Source organism: Schistocerca americana, chromosome 1 (assembly GCF_021461395.2).
Source record: "Schistocerca americana isolate TAMUIC-IGC-003095 chromosome 1, iqSchAmer2.1, whole genome shotgun sequence".
Lineage (NCBI taxonomy): Eukaryota > Metazoa > Arthropoda > Insecta > Orthoptera > Acrididae > Schistocerca > Schistocerca americana.
The window spans coordinates 80,986,284-81,002,030 of NC_060119.1; positions in this window are offsets into that span (position 1 = coordinate 80,986,284).

Genomic DNA, 15,747 nt, shown 5'->3' on the forward strand with positions numbered 1-15,747 from the left:
TGTATCTCCTCCATGTCCGAAAACATCGCTTTGGTTCACTCCGAGACACCTGGACACTTCCCTTGTTGAAAGCGCTTCTTGGCACATGATGACAATGCGGACGGGAACGAAACGCGGTATTGGCCGTCTAGACATGGTTGAACTACAGACAACACGAGACGAATACCTCCTTCCTGGTGGAATGACTGGAACTGATCAGCTGTCGGACCCCTCCGTTAAATAGGCGCTGCTCATGCATGGTTGTTTTCATCTTTGAGCGCGTTTAATGATATCTGTGAACAGTCAAAGAGACTATATCTGTGATACAATTTCAACGTCTATCTTCAGGAGTTCTGGGAACTGGGTTGATGCTAAACTTTTTTTGATGTGTGTACTTCGCTATCATGAAATACGCGATGCACTAATACGGAAGCTGCGCCTTAGATTTGGAATTACAATATGTGGCTCGTATTTGCACTGGGAAACTCATTGTTAGCTACCCATAATGCCACCGTGTATAATCGTCATCGGGTAGTGTTAACTACAAATGTTCGAAACACTTGCCAATAGGAAGACAATCCTCTCATAAGAATGTAAGCAATAAATCCACATACTATGTCGTGACATTCCCTGTGCCATTATATCATAGTCACGTGTTTCCGTTAGAAAACTGATGCTCATCTAAATACAATATACTAAAATAAATTCACTACTAAAATACTACAAGATTTGATAGAAAAACTCTGTTCCTTTTCTATCTGCACTTCTCATTCTTAGCTCTTCCGGCTAGTCTCTTCCGTCATTACCAACCGTTGACAGCATGTTCTCAGTTCATTCAACGTAACCAACGTCAGTGCCTGGCTTTTCCTTTCCTCTCTTGAAATGTTTGGCTTTTGAAAGCAGTTTTTCTTCAAAGTTTGATCTGCTTTATGATTCTGACACAGTTTCAAAGAAAATGCCATAGATCTCTCTAAACAGACACGAATAGTGATAGATAAAATACGTACTGCCTATGTTAGATTGGATAGTGGCGCAGACACACCTGTCATTGCTCGGTTGCTATTCCTAGAAATAGCGATTGATTTCTACTGTCATTCTCCCCTTATAACCTCCTGGACTCTCACTCCGTAAGTCCGGCTTCAAACTCAGCTCTTGTGCTATGGTGCTGCAAAATTGTCCTTTGGTGCACATTGTCAGTTCCTCATAGACCTTCTCCCGAGCGACTTCGAAACCGTTTATTCTCTCCGAAAATAACTAATTTTTCAACATTAGCGTGTAATTCCCGTTCAGGTCCCTCGAGTGTTCCCTCTCACCACAAAATAAAGATCGGAGCATTCCTTGCGTTTAGCGGTTCCCTCAATAAGCTCACAAGGCAAATGACTTGCAATCAGTATTTGACGCTGGAATTTCACGTAACGGCTACAAGATCATAACAAATAGGTGTTACTAAACCTTTCGTTACCAGTAAAATGTCCAACTAGGGCAACGGAAAGTTACACATCCGTTAACGTCTATCTACATTACCCACAGAATCCCCACTCTTATATTCGAAATGCTTTCCCATTAATTACAAAAACTTACAATCAAGCCAACGTTATCCTTACAATTTATCTTTTTATGTCTCGCCAACTGCCATACTTTGTTCTTTCTCGAAGCAACTTGGGGTTGCTCAGATGGTTCACACCTCACGACATCTTCATACAACTAACACACATGAACAAGATTTTCATGAGCAGTCTGCAACTAACATGATGCTCATCGCTCATACATTCATTGACCCTGTCTCAGTAGCACTGATCAGCCTATATACATTGACTCACACGCTGGTTCATCACTTCATACTGTCAATCCACAACACTTAAAGAAGAAGGATGAAAGTAAATACTTACAAAACCTCAGCCGAAGGAAGAAACGAGAAAACTTAAACCGTCTTCTGCCTAGCCAATCCACATTTCGTTTGCCAAAGGTTTCCTCTTACCTCTCAAAAGTTCTACAACCTTTTATAAGTACCTCTGTGGCTGCTTTACAGCATCTATTGAGATGGCTACGTTCCACTTTGGCTTGTCAAAGGTTCATAGTAGTACCCATTCCTACTTTCAAGTGACACACAGGACTCGACCACTACTGCAGTCAAAATGATGGAATGGGCTCCTTGAGTCTGAGTACATTTATTATGCTCAGCTCATCATTAGAGAAAATCTCTGCAACAATTCCCGGCGAAGTGTCACATATAGCACCACTCACTATCTTTGCGTCATTAATATAGTCATTATTTTCATTTATCTTCAGTTTACAGAACTTGCGTAGTGCGTCCTTGTTCCCTGGGAAAAAAATAAATAAATCCCCATCTTCTCCACCACATCAGCACTTCTGGACAAGTTACATCACAGATTAATCTCTTCAGACTACTGCTACCCAAGTTCAGCCACAGAACACAAGAGAAATCGTCTTCCTTGCGTCAGTCTTCCTATGTGAGTAAAACCACTGATCTCTAATTCACCAACGCTGAGACAACTCGGGTGCACCATGGCCCATAGATGACAGGGATGAACGAAGGCAGCAAATACTTGTCCAGGTGAATAGATGCGCAACTGTTGGGCAAATGACGTCCCAGATGAACCAGAGGGCTACCACCAGTGTCACCTCGACAACCATTCAGCAAACGTTGCTGCTTAGGTGACTCTGCAGTAGGCACTTGGTTCATGCACCCATTCTGACTGCTGCTCGTCGCTGATGAAGGCTGGGATTTGCACTCCAGCACCGCAACTGGAATTTGCACTCCGGTACGGCAAATGGAGGTCCACTGTAACAACAGGTGGCCATTTGAGATTAATGCTCCATTGCACAAATGACTTTGGCGTGTATGGCGTGAAATGTCGGAATCCTAACACCCTGCAATAATAGTCACAACGATCCAGGCCGGAAGGCATTTCCTGCATAATCTCGTCGGTCTGGAAGGCATAATGGATCAACAGAAGTCAGCATCTATCCTTAGTACCATATTCACTTCTGCATACAGTTTGTTTTTCCTCTGCACGATCGCAGCTAACAGCATGGCAAAGCAACCTGTCGCACAACTAGCAGTGTATTTGCATAGTTTGAAAAGCATGAGGATGAATTTATCACACTCCCTTGACCACCAAACTCCAGAGTTAGAAACTCAATCGAGAATGTGTGCGATCATTTCCATCAGGATGTACGTGCCAAGAGTTCTCAACCAAGTGCATATGGCCACGTCACTGGAGTTGCCATTGCTCCAGACCCCGTAGGTACCTTCTAGAGCACCAGTGACTCTGTTCCTACACATCTCGCAATGGTGCACACTGCAAAAGGTCGTCATTCATGCCTGTGAATCGTGGTTGCATTAATGTGACTAGACAGTGTATAGAAGGTAATATATGCCTTTGAGATATGTCGTGATACCAAAACACCATCAACAGGTGTTCTACTCTGAGTCGTTCCGGCCATTTCTTGCCATGCAGACAATGACTTAACGTACGCGGAGCATCAGACTTGTACATGTTGTTGCGCTACAAACCATATACCTAACCTGGCGCCATTGTGAGTGACGTCTACTGTTTTCAATGTCTCCATTTCGCTTTAATCTTCTCGATTTGCTCCGAGCTTCCGTTTTTACATAGCTAATGGTTTCATCATCAAATCCGACTAACTACAATGAGACTGTGAATAAAGTATCTACAATGGGGCAAATTGGCATTCTTAAAACTAGCAGGCCATTGCACACTTTAAAAGCGTGAACTATAGCCGTTACTATCGCATGCCTTGATCACGAGGTGAGCGGCCCCATTTTAGAACAAATAAAGATCCTCCTGACGTTAATTCCAGAACTATTGTAGAGTGAGCGCTTCCCGACTCTAACTGTGTTTGAGAAACCAAAGAAAACAGTTGGTGTCAGAAGCTGCACTAACTTATTAGTATGACTGCATGGTTAGTATTTGAGTGACTGGTCTCAATGTTTGCCTGCGTTTTGGGTGATACTGTGCCGGCTCACACATGTCGTAAACTCAATTTTCAAGCTGAAATAAAATATTAAGAAAAAAAAACAATACAGCAGGTACTGCGGTAAAATTTAAAGATATTGAGTCACGTTGATTTATAATTTGAACAAGTAATTTATTTCTATTGTTCCACAAATGGTCTTCAATATATTGACTAAACACTTAAAATGTAGTTTAGCGGCTTTTATATAAGGGCGGCAGTTAATGACCGAAGCTACAACACTTTACTATAAACTTCCTATGTCGCGATAGCAGCACTCGACAGTCTGTTCACAGTTCACAAAATACACTGTTACCTGCTATCCTAAACCACTATATTGCGCTCAACTTGATCGTTTTTGAACGTCGCTACATACATACTTGTCCCCAATCGAGGCTACCAAATCAATACTACCCCCATATTGGCGGTACGTCCGGCTCTTAGCGTCGCTCGGACTCCACTGCCCTCAAAGATGGCAGCCCTATGCACCCTCGAAACGACTTCCTAACTCAAAACGATGTTTGACAAAAAAAAAACTATGAATATTCTAAAACTAGACACAAAAACACCTATGATACATTGGAAAATAAGGAAATTTAGGAAATTTTCCGGGCAATAACAATCTTTCTTTTTTTTTCTTTCTTTTGCTACTGCCTTTATCCTGCATTGTGCACAGGGTCGGGAGGGTTAAGTACGGAATTGGCAATTTTAAGGGGTGTCCATTTGCCGTTCCTACCGCCACCCCATACCGCCTCGGACGGAAGTAGTGTACCCCAGCTGACTGCGTCTAGTGTAAGTCGTGAAATACTGTGAATGTGTTTCAAATGTCTGCAAATCTTGTAACTGAGCCAGGACGTGGGGACCAGCCTGGTATGCACCTAGTAGGATGTGGAAAACCACCTAAAAACCAGATCCATGTTTTGCGACACACCGGCCATCGTCGTTAACCCGCCCGGCGGATTCGATCCGTGACCAGCACGCCTACCCGAGTGCAGGAAGCAGCGCGTTAGCGCTCTCGGCTACCCTGGCGGGTGGGCAATGACAATCTAAAGTTAAATTTTTTGTATCTGCCGCCGTTTTTTCACAAATTATGTTCTTGTGTCACGATTTTGCTCTTCGCACATTTTTAATAATAAACATAAACAAACAAATAAAAATACGTACTTCATTTCCCACCTACCTCTTTAAACTTGCCCCTAGTTTCGTCTCTCTAAATTTATTTATTACCAAAAGCTCAGTTTCTCTCAGTCCATTCCCATATTCCGACTTCTCATTCAAAAGCAGTACATATTTTGCTTAATCGGCTACGATTGCTCGATGCAGCTCTACTAGCTGTATCTGTAAACATTTTGTTCATACCGGCCAAAGCATTGCTGAGATATTAGCGTCTGAACTTTAATAAATTTACAATTATTAAGACAACAATAACTTTTAAAATATTATATATTTTTGTGGCGCGTCTCGATAATCTAGTTTTACATCAATTTTTCTCCGTCATATACATTCTTCCAACGGCCAAAACACAGCCACACACGCCCCTGCCAGGCTTCCGCTCGGGTTTTTCCAAGGCCGCGTACACGCTAACCGCTCGTGATGGCTCTGTAGCAACCGCCAGCCACGTGATCTGAGCGGGAAACTACCGCTCTAAGCTCCCCCCCATGTACGCTCATAACCAAGACAAGATCCGCATGCTAGATCTAAGACTTCACACGAAATGATCGAAATGCACTAGAAAAACGAATACAGTGATTTACTCCTTGTAGGTGTTAATATCATCAGAATTTCTGCTTAGAAGCACTTTCTAGCAGAAACGTCAGCACTCTTCGAAGCTAGGAACAGCAGTGTTTCGCCCCAGAACTTAACATATCTCGCTGGATGCTGCGTGTAGAGCAAAATATCTTGAGGTGGGGCGGTTTCGACCAGTCTGCAACGCCCACTACACAATGCACCCCACTTAGACAATCCGAGTGACTGCAAAAAGCGCAGGATGCTAGCGGCTTACGTGTCTCGAGGAGAGAGGACTTCCTAGTACCCTCTGGAACGTTCTTTACATGACCTCCTCCCCACAAATTGAATGACTAGGCTTTAATAAAGGTGGGAAAATATGTTGCCGCATTTGTGGCTCGCTGCCCCCCTGTATAGTTCAAAGAAAGGCTTGTCCCAGTTGTGGCGAAGAAGCAACTAGTAATCGCCTCAAACTCTTTCCAAAGACGGCATGTTACTGATTTTGTGTAAGTTGAAGTGGCTGCGTAAGGAATTGGTATATTGAAAGCAATGAGGCCGCTGACTTCAGTAGTCACATGAGAACACTGAAATTAAATAACTTCTCCATTAGAAATAGTTCCCCAAGAGTAATATGTTTCATAACGATGTGGCCTGTGTAAAGATTAAGTATAAATCCGTAACAGTTCAGAAATGAAATGTACGGAGGACACACGGTACTAATCTCCACATTATGAGAGATACATCGTAGCATCAAGAGTATGAAAGGCACATCAAGTAACATCTATCTTTCAGTGGAGTCATCGCCTTTTCTTGTAGGGATTTTGGTATGTCATAATCCAAGTTATACACCCTAAACCGCTTTTTAGGGTCATGGTGTCAAAGTTGATCAAGGGCAAGTTATTTTTCTGAACTTCTGCTTCCACACTTGGCACTTGCATGGACGTCATCCCTTGTCGTGATGCTCCATCCTTTTGAGACAGTGAAGTCCCTAGCTGATGATTTCTCCTTTTCCTCTCACTGACTGTCGGCTGTCCTTAGTTGGAAGAGTGCATGACAGACAAAAAGAATAGTGGCACGGTGGCTATTTAGGTTCATATTGGTTATTGTACCTTTATCGTTTGGGTTAAATTTAAGAACATTTAGTATTTTCAAGCTAATATAAATCACAGGTATTTGACCTTCTAAGGTTCATCAGATGTGAACCTTGGTTTCCCTAAATCAGTAAGTTATTTCTGTATGTTTGTGTCCACAATATTTTCTGTCTTGCCATTTGTAGCAAGTGGCATCTCGGAGTCTGTCTTTGTATTTCAATTGTAGCAAAATTAGTCCATCCAATCAAAGGAAACTCAAATGGATGTTTACAACATTGAGACTGTCGTTACTTTGGAAATCGGAAATTTGCGGTAAGGACTATAGGACCAAACTGCTGAGGTCATCGGTCCTTAGGCTTACGCACTACTTAATCTAACTTACCCTAAGGACGATACACACACCCATGCCCAACGGAGGACTCGAATCTCTAACGGCGGGGGGGTGAGGGGGGAGGGGAGGGAAGCCGAGCGAAACGTGACAAGACGCCTCAGACCGAAAGGCTACCCCGCGCGGCTTCCCGATACTTCAAATGGCAGGATTCCCTGAATGGTAACTAAGTCAGTAACTAGTTCTTGGCTCTGTCCAAACTGGAGCCAGTGATTGTACCTTACCAGTCCTGCATTGTCCGTTGCATAATCGAATCCTCCTAATTCTGTTGCACATATACCTAATAATTTTTTCATAATGCACATGTTTCACGTACATTATTTTGAAATCTTATTCTACATCTTGGTCAAAAGTTTGTTTCCTCTCAATGGTAACCTCGACAAACCATCTGCAACAACATTCTCAGAACCTTTAATGTACTCGATCTCAGAGTCAAATTTTTCTAAGTGCATCTCCACCCACCTTGCCACTTTACTATGATAATGGCTGCACTCCTGAAGATAGGTAACGTCTGTATGATCGAAAAACAGTTTTACCTTGTGTCCTAGTAAATAAGTTCTATGTTTTGAGAATGACCTGTCTATTTGCAACAATTCTTCTCAATGGCTGTGTAAACTTTTTCGTGTATTAAAAACATCTTGTTTGTAAATGTTATTTTACATTGTATAGTTTCTCAATGAACATACTTTTGAGGACGTAATTCTCAGTCGAATCGAAAATTACCACTGTCAGTGTGTACACGGAATGGTAAACCAAAATCAAATCTGTATAACAGAATGTGGCTGTTTTATTCTTTCTTGATTTTCTCTAAAGATTTTTTGGCATTCCTTATTGAATACCCAAACAGTATTCTTTTAAGCAAATTGATGAGACAAAGTGTATTTAGACTATCATCAGTTATGAATTTTCTGTAAAAACTATTTAAGCGATTAAAGGAAAAAATAATTCTAATTTGTTTATGGTGTGACAGTGTCCCTTTTTCAGTGATTTCCACATGGTAAATATTTCATTTCAGATACTGCTTATTAACCTGTTTACATTTTCTATTTCAGCGTCATCTTCTCTGGCCTTAAGTTTTTCTTATACATGTCTCATCTCAAACATTCAATCCTCACACAGTATGCTGTTAATTTAGGTATACGTTCCTACCCATGTACGTAGTCTAACTCTGTAATAGGTTAAGACTGAAAAATACCACAGGATATTGGTAACACCTTCCACCACAAAGGAAAGCTATATCCTTTCTGGAATTAGGTGCTAATGGAACCCAATGAAAACGTAATGTTAAATCTGAACTAAAGATAGTCTGAATGGTTTTGAATTTATCTAGCAGTGCGTCACTGCACTCAGGGTGATATGTTTCGCTATACAGAAATTTATTAAATGTCTAGAATACATATCTCACTCCTGCATACTTTTACGTCACAACCACAAACGTATTATTATATGTACTGATACGTCTCTCAAGAGTACCTCACATTTTTAGTTTTTGTAACTCCTTCTCAAAAGCAGCTTTTTTAGCTATAGATACCCCATATGGTTTCATGTAAAATGGTTTAAATGACTTTAATTATTAAGTACTTGATACCCTTCAACTCCCTGGAATTTTGGTAAAAGCAAAACTGTATTTACAGAATAAAATCGCCAACTGATGTTTTTGTTTGTTTGTGTACGCTTGGTTAATGTTAACCATTAATACGCGCTCATCTTGAGATAGATTGGGTCGAAGTAGAACGAAGGGTAGCGGTTTGAAGGGCAGAGGCAAAAAAGTGCCAAGGCAAGAGCTGAGGAGAAAAAACCTCTGCAATACTTAGGTTGGGTGGTAAGAGCAGTAGCGGATGTCTTGCTGCCTGCGATAGGTCATGCAAGGAAGGGTAGGCTTTGTTAGTAGCGGGTATGGGCGGTGGTGTTGCTCGGCGGCTGCCGCTGGGTGCCGGTGTAGAGTTCTCGTTCAGCGTCAGCAACCTGCAACAGTTTAGGTTAATCATCGTTTTTGTGTCCGATAGGTCATATATCGGATGCACACTGGAGGGTGATGTTGGCGTATTGTTTGTGCGTCAGTGGGCAAGCTCGTCGGCGTTCCTGCTGTGGCCTATTGGTCGGCTCTAATAGCAGCTGGTAATTACCAGTCAGTGTTGCTGATATGCAGGGGCTTGCTGAAGTTTGTCGCTTGTTGGTGTATGCTAGTTTACTATAGGTGGCTATGCCCTAGCTAGTAGTGTCTTTGGCTACTTGTGCTTCCACCTATGGTTGTGGTCATTGTTTCCAGAGTGAGGATCATCAACAAAAGACACCGAAAACAAATTACGATATGAAAACAAAACAATGTTCATTGCAGTTTTAAAATACGCGCATTATGAAGAAATCCATAGAAACCATTTAACTATGATCTGCGACATATTCAAAATAACACCACACATTACATTATTGGTCAAAGCTGATGGGTGGAATCGAACACTAGAATTGACCCCACGATAATCAGCAGCGTATTCACTTCTCACTCAGCGTTGTTTGTATACCTGATTACATTTAAATTTTCCTGAATACTCATGGCGGTCACATCTTACTTACATGCTTCTTTCATTAGGTCTTTAATTCGTAATCGTCTTTTAAATTAGTTAGCATTTTGGTTTCTGACAAGTGATAAGTTTCTACCCATTCGTAAAAACTGGTTTTCCAAAAACTTCATACGTATGTGGTCATTGTCCTTAAACGTATCTATCAGCTGAATTGGTTGACATGTTTGTTTCCCACAGAAATAACATTAATAGGATAGTTCGCATTTTTAAAGTAGTTGGTGATTATTGAACTCATTTTAATGTTCTACACTGCTGCTCTTGATCTTTTTATTATCCTGTTCATTTTCCCCTAAATTTCAGACCCTCAATGGAGCAATTCTTATGATTTTCCACTATGGTATACCTGGATTTTTGAGCGTTTTTGCCTCTTTGTGTCATGGTGTCTATGTCAATTTCTGTTTCTGTTGTCAATGCTTCTATTCCCATTTTATCTCAATAATTTATTTGGTGTCCCCCTGCCTGAAAGTATAACCATTGTAATTATTACGTTTTCCTAATTCATGATAAGCATATCTCCAATTTTGATTTCCTCCACTCTGTTGGTAATTGTAATTGTTGTGATCTTATGTACTTATTTTATCTATAATTTTAGGTTTATCCACATATTTTAAAAATGGATGTTCTGGATTATGTACTACATTCCATTGAACTGGAAATGACAATTTTCATTTTAAACCATTCGTCTGTGTCATGTTATCAAATGCTTTCTTAACGGATTAATTCCTTTATCTCGTTTTTACAACATCTTTTCACTCTATCATGTCTTTCCCTATAATTCGATCCATTCAAAAATACACCTTTTAGACCAGAAATTAGTTAAGAAACTTTTTTTTAAAATCTGCATATGATATGCTTACTGAAAAATTTTGATCCATCCATAGAAAAGTTGGCCCTCAAACATTTTTTAACAAGCTTAATTTTTGTACTGTCACGTTCATTTGGTGAGAAAATTTTTTACCATGCTGTACAATGTCAACCAGAAGTAAACTGTCCCCACGTGAAAAATTTTTCACTGGAATATTAGACAATATGGCACATGAGCTACTTAAACATTTCTGTTTACTACATCATTACTTACAGCTTCAAGTTTTTTTAGGAATCACAGAAATAGAATTTTCCATGTTTGATGCATTGGTTCTCTTCAATATCTCATTTGAGTTTACTCTTTGGCAAACTACAGTAACCTTTTCGTAATATTTTCTTTCAACAATAGCTAGCTGTGATTCAACATTACTATTTGGATTTGTATCACAATTTTTTAAATTTCAACTAAATTCTTATTTTAGTACAAACATTTACCACAAGAATTTTTTTTCTCCTTATCAAGAACTGATTTATCTTTGAATGCTTTGATCTGACTACTCGGCTTAGATGCTGCTTCTAACAGTTTTGTTTCTACAACCACAACTGTGGTTTCCAAATCCTCTATTTTCTCTCCAAGATTTTGAATTTCCTGTGACAATGACTACTCAAGACTTGCAGCTTTCTGATGCATTGACTGTTCAAGATTTGGAATAATTAATTATTTCCTAAATTTTGGATGCTCTTCATTTTTAACATTAATTGTTTGAATTTGTCTTGAAACGTCTATGATCAGCGTACCTATTATTCATCACTTTTCATGTAATGCTGCTGTCAACCATGAAGCAGGTGATTTTCTTAGACGTATTTTGTGCACTGGGGTGTGCTCGCAAAGAGCAAAACGTTTATTAGCAAGTTCATGGATTTTACCATCAATTGTGGGCTCTCTGCTTGTTTGGTGCTTTTAAGTTTGAACAGTCGGCCGTTGAAGTGTCACGATCCATGTTTAATGTTCATATACGTTTTATACAGCGATTTCACCTTTGGGGACTGCACAGAATAACCCATGAGTAAATATGTCATTGCTGTTGTCAGCTCGATTCCAGTTCATTTGTTCTCCAACAGGACACATCTTTTGTTTAAATCACGTTTCCCAGTTTGAACAGTATTTGTATTTTCTTTGATTTTATTTCTGTTACATGTATATCATTTCATTACCGTACATGCGTATATTTATTTATATCACGGATGAATATTTTATAACCTTTGTAGATTTGTCTGCAATACTTAATTACAGACCTTGTAAATAACTTTTTTACGTATGTTTACCTAGTTCGTTCTGCCACCGCCAACAAATACGAACACAGGTAGATTTATTCATAAAATGAAGATGCTTATAAAATTGATATGGTAATTTTCATTACTTCATATATTGTCTTCATTCGATATATTTCGACATCTTTGTTGTTGCTCAGTGTTTAGAGGTATTCTTTTGCTTGCAGGAGGATATTCCGGTGTTCTGTTCAAAATATGTACGCAAAATAATGTGTCTTAGGCATATAGATCGTTTAATTCTCCGTATTCCGACACATCACTGTTGTAACGTTGACGTAGTACCGAAACCCAGATTTCAACATAACACGCGGAGTATAACAACTTCCCACCAACCGCAAACAGTAGCAGCTTTTCTCAACTACCTAACTGAGAATAAAAAAGATTGTATGTATGTCAAACAAAGTATTTCACATAACGAATGAATTATTTATCCATTATGTTTTCTTTGAAGTTATTTCAAAAGTATGTTACATAATTAGTAGTTATTATTTTTTATGACTTCAAACAGATATAACAATAAGCAAACTAATTTAAAGCTCTCAGAGTCCATGCATTCCTTTCCGGCGAGATATACGCTGTAAAGGTGGTCATGTTTGCTCCCAGTGCTTTCACGCCCACTTCTCCTCTGATGCAAAATTAGCTCAGCATATTATATCTTCTTCTTCTTCTTTCAGTGCCTATCCGGTTCGGATGCTGGCTATCATGATGACTATTCTTCTCTTGTTGGTAGCAACACAGAATAGTTCTGTTCAAGACATCTTGGTCCAACATCTAAGGTTCTCAAACCAAGAGATTCGTCTAGTTCCAGGACCTCTTTTGCTGCTGATATTCCCTTCAAGTATTTTTTATATCAAATCATATCCATTTGTCTTACGTATGATGCCCTAGATACTGCAACTTGTTGATGATTCGCAGATCTCTTTCTTCCATACCAATATTTCTCAAAATCTCCATCAATTTTTCGTGTTTACCCTTCTGGTAATCTATTAGGCAAGCAAATTCATTTTTATTTACATCTCATCTGTAACAATACTTATTCAGTAAACAAAGCTTCTCTCGTACCCATGGCATTAACAAACCAAAACTGATTAGGGGCTACCTGTTCCACGCACAGTCTATGTATTCTTCTGTGTATCACCCTCAAAACCAATTTGATGATATGGCACATTAAGCTTGTTGTTGTTGTTGTTGTTGTTGTTGTGGTCATTCCTGAGACTGGTTTGATGCAGCTCTCCATGCTACTCTATCCTGTGCAAGCTTCTTCATCTCCCAATACTTACTGCAACCTACGTCCTTCTGAATCTGCTTAGTGTATTCATCTCTTGGTCTCCCTCTGCGATTTTTACCCTCTGCACTGCCCGCCAATGCTAAATTTGTGATCCCTTGATGCCTCAGAATATGCCCTACCAACCGATCCCTGCTTCTTGTCAAGTTGTGCCACAAACTCCTCCACAATTATATTCAATACCTCCTCATTAGTTATGTGATCTACCCACCTTATCTTCAGCATTCTTCTGTAGCACCACATTTCTAAAGCTTCTATTCTCTTCTTGTCCAAACTATTTATCATCCATGTTTCACTTCCATACATGGCTACACTCCATACAAATACTTTCAGAAACGACTTCCTGACACTGAAATCTATACTCGATGTGAACAAATTTCTCTTCTTCAGAAACGCTCTCCTTGCCATTGCCAGTCTACATTTTATATCCTCTCTACTTCGACCATCATCAGATATTCGGTCCCCAAATAGCCAAACTCATTTACTACTTTTAAGTGTCTCATTTTCTAGTCTAATTCCCTCAGCATCACCCGACTTACTTCGACTACATTCCATTATCGTTGTTTTGCTTTTGTTGATGTTCATCTTATATCCTCCTTTCAAGACGCTGTCCATTCCATTCAACTGCTCTTCCAAGTCCTTTGCTGTCTCTGATAGAATTACAATGTCATCGGCGAACCTCAAAGTTTTTATTATTTCTCCATGGATTTTAATACCTACTCCGAATTTTTCTTTTGTTTCCTTTACTGCTTGCTCAATATACAGATTGAATAACATCAGGGAGAGGCTACAACCCGGTTTCATTCCCTTCCCATCCACTGCTTCCCTTTCGTGCCCCTCGACTCTTATAACTGCCATCTGCTTTCTGTACAAATTGTAAATAGCCTTTCGCTCCCTGTATTTTACCCCTGTCACATTTACAATTTGAAAGAGAGTATTCCAGTCAACATTATCAAAAGCTTTCTCTAAGTCTACAAATGCTAGAAACATGGGTTTGACTTCCCTTAATCTATTTTTTAAGATAAGTCGTAGGGTCAGTATTGCCTCACGTCTTCCAATATTTCTACGGAATCCAAACTGATCTTCCCCGAGGTCGGCATCTACCAGTTTTTCCATTCGTCTGTAAAGAATTCGCGTTTGTATTTGGCAGCTGTGACTTATTAAACTGATAGTTTGGTAATTTTCACATCTGTCAGCACCTGCTTTCTTTGGGATCATACATCTTACTCACCAGATGGTACAGTTTTGTCAGGAATGGCTCTCCCAGGGCCGTCAGTAGTTCTACTGGAATGCCGTCTACTCCTGGGGCCTAATCAGGTGTTTCAGTGCTCTGTCAAACTCTTCACGCAGTATCGTGTCTCCCATTTCATCTTCATTTACATCCTCTTCCATTTCCATAAAATTGTTCTCAAGTACATCGCCCTTTTATAGACCCTCTATATAGTCCTTCCACCTTTCTGCTTTCCCTTCTTTGCTTAGAACTGGGTTTCCATCTGAGCTCTTGATATTCATACAAGTGACTCTCTTTTCTCCAAAGGTCTCTTTAATTTTCCTGTAGGCAGTGTCTATCTTGCCCTTAGTGAGATAAGCCTCTACATCCTTACATTTGTCCTCTAGCCATGCCTGCTTAGCCATTTTGCACTTCCTCTCTACCTCATTTTTGAGACGTTTGTATTCCTTTTTGCCTGCTTCACTTGTTGGATTTATGTATTTCTCCTTTCATCAATTAAATTCAGTATCTCTTCTGTTACCCAAGGATTTCTACTAGTCCTCGTCTTTTTACCTACTTGATCCTCTGCTGCCTTCACTACTTCATCCCTCAGAGCTACCCATTCTTTTTCTACTGTATTTCTTTCCCCCATTCCTGTCAATTGTTCCCTTATGCTCTCCCTGAAACTTTGTACAACCTCTGGTTTAGTCAGTTTATCCAGGTCCCATCTCCTTAAATTCCCACCTTTTTGCAGTTTCTTGAGTTTTCATCTACAGTTCATAACCACTAGATTGTGGTCAGTGTCCACATCTGCCCCTGGAAATGTCTTACAATTTAAAACCTGGTTCCTAAATCTCTGTCTTATCATTATATAATCTATCTGATACCTTCTAGTATCTCCAGGCTGGTTCTATGTATACAACCTTCTTTTCTGATTCTTGAACCAAGTGTTAGCTTCGATTAAGTTATGCTGTGTGCAAAATTCTACTAGGCGGCTTCCTCTTTCATTTCATACCCCCAATTCATATTCGCCTACTATGTTTCCTTCTCTCCCTTTTCCTACTCTCGAATTCCAGTCACCCAGGACTATTAAATTTTCGTCTCCCTTCACTACCTGAATAATTTCTTTTATCTCATCATACATTTCATCAATTTCTTCATCATCTGCAGAGCTAGAGAGCTAGTTGGCATATAAACTTGTACTACTGTAGTAGGTGTGGCCACAATAATGCGTTCACTGTGCTGTTTGTAGTAGCTTACCCACACTCCTATTTTTTTATTCATTATTAAACCCACTCCTGCATTACCCCTATTTGATTTTGTATTTATTACCCTGTTTTCACCTGACCAAAAGT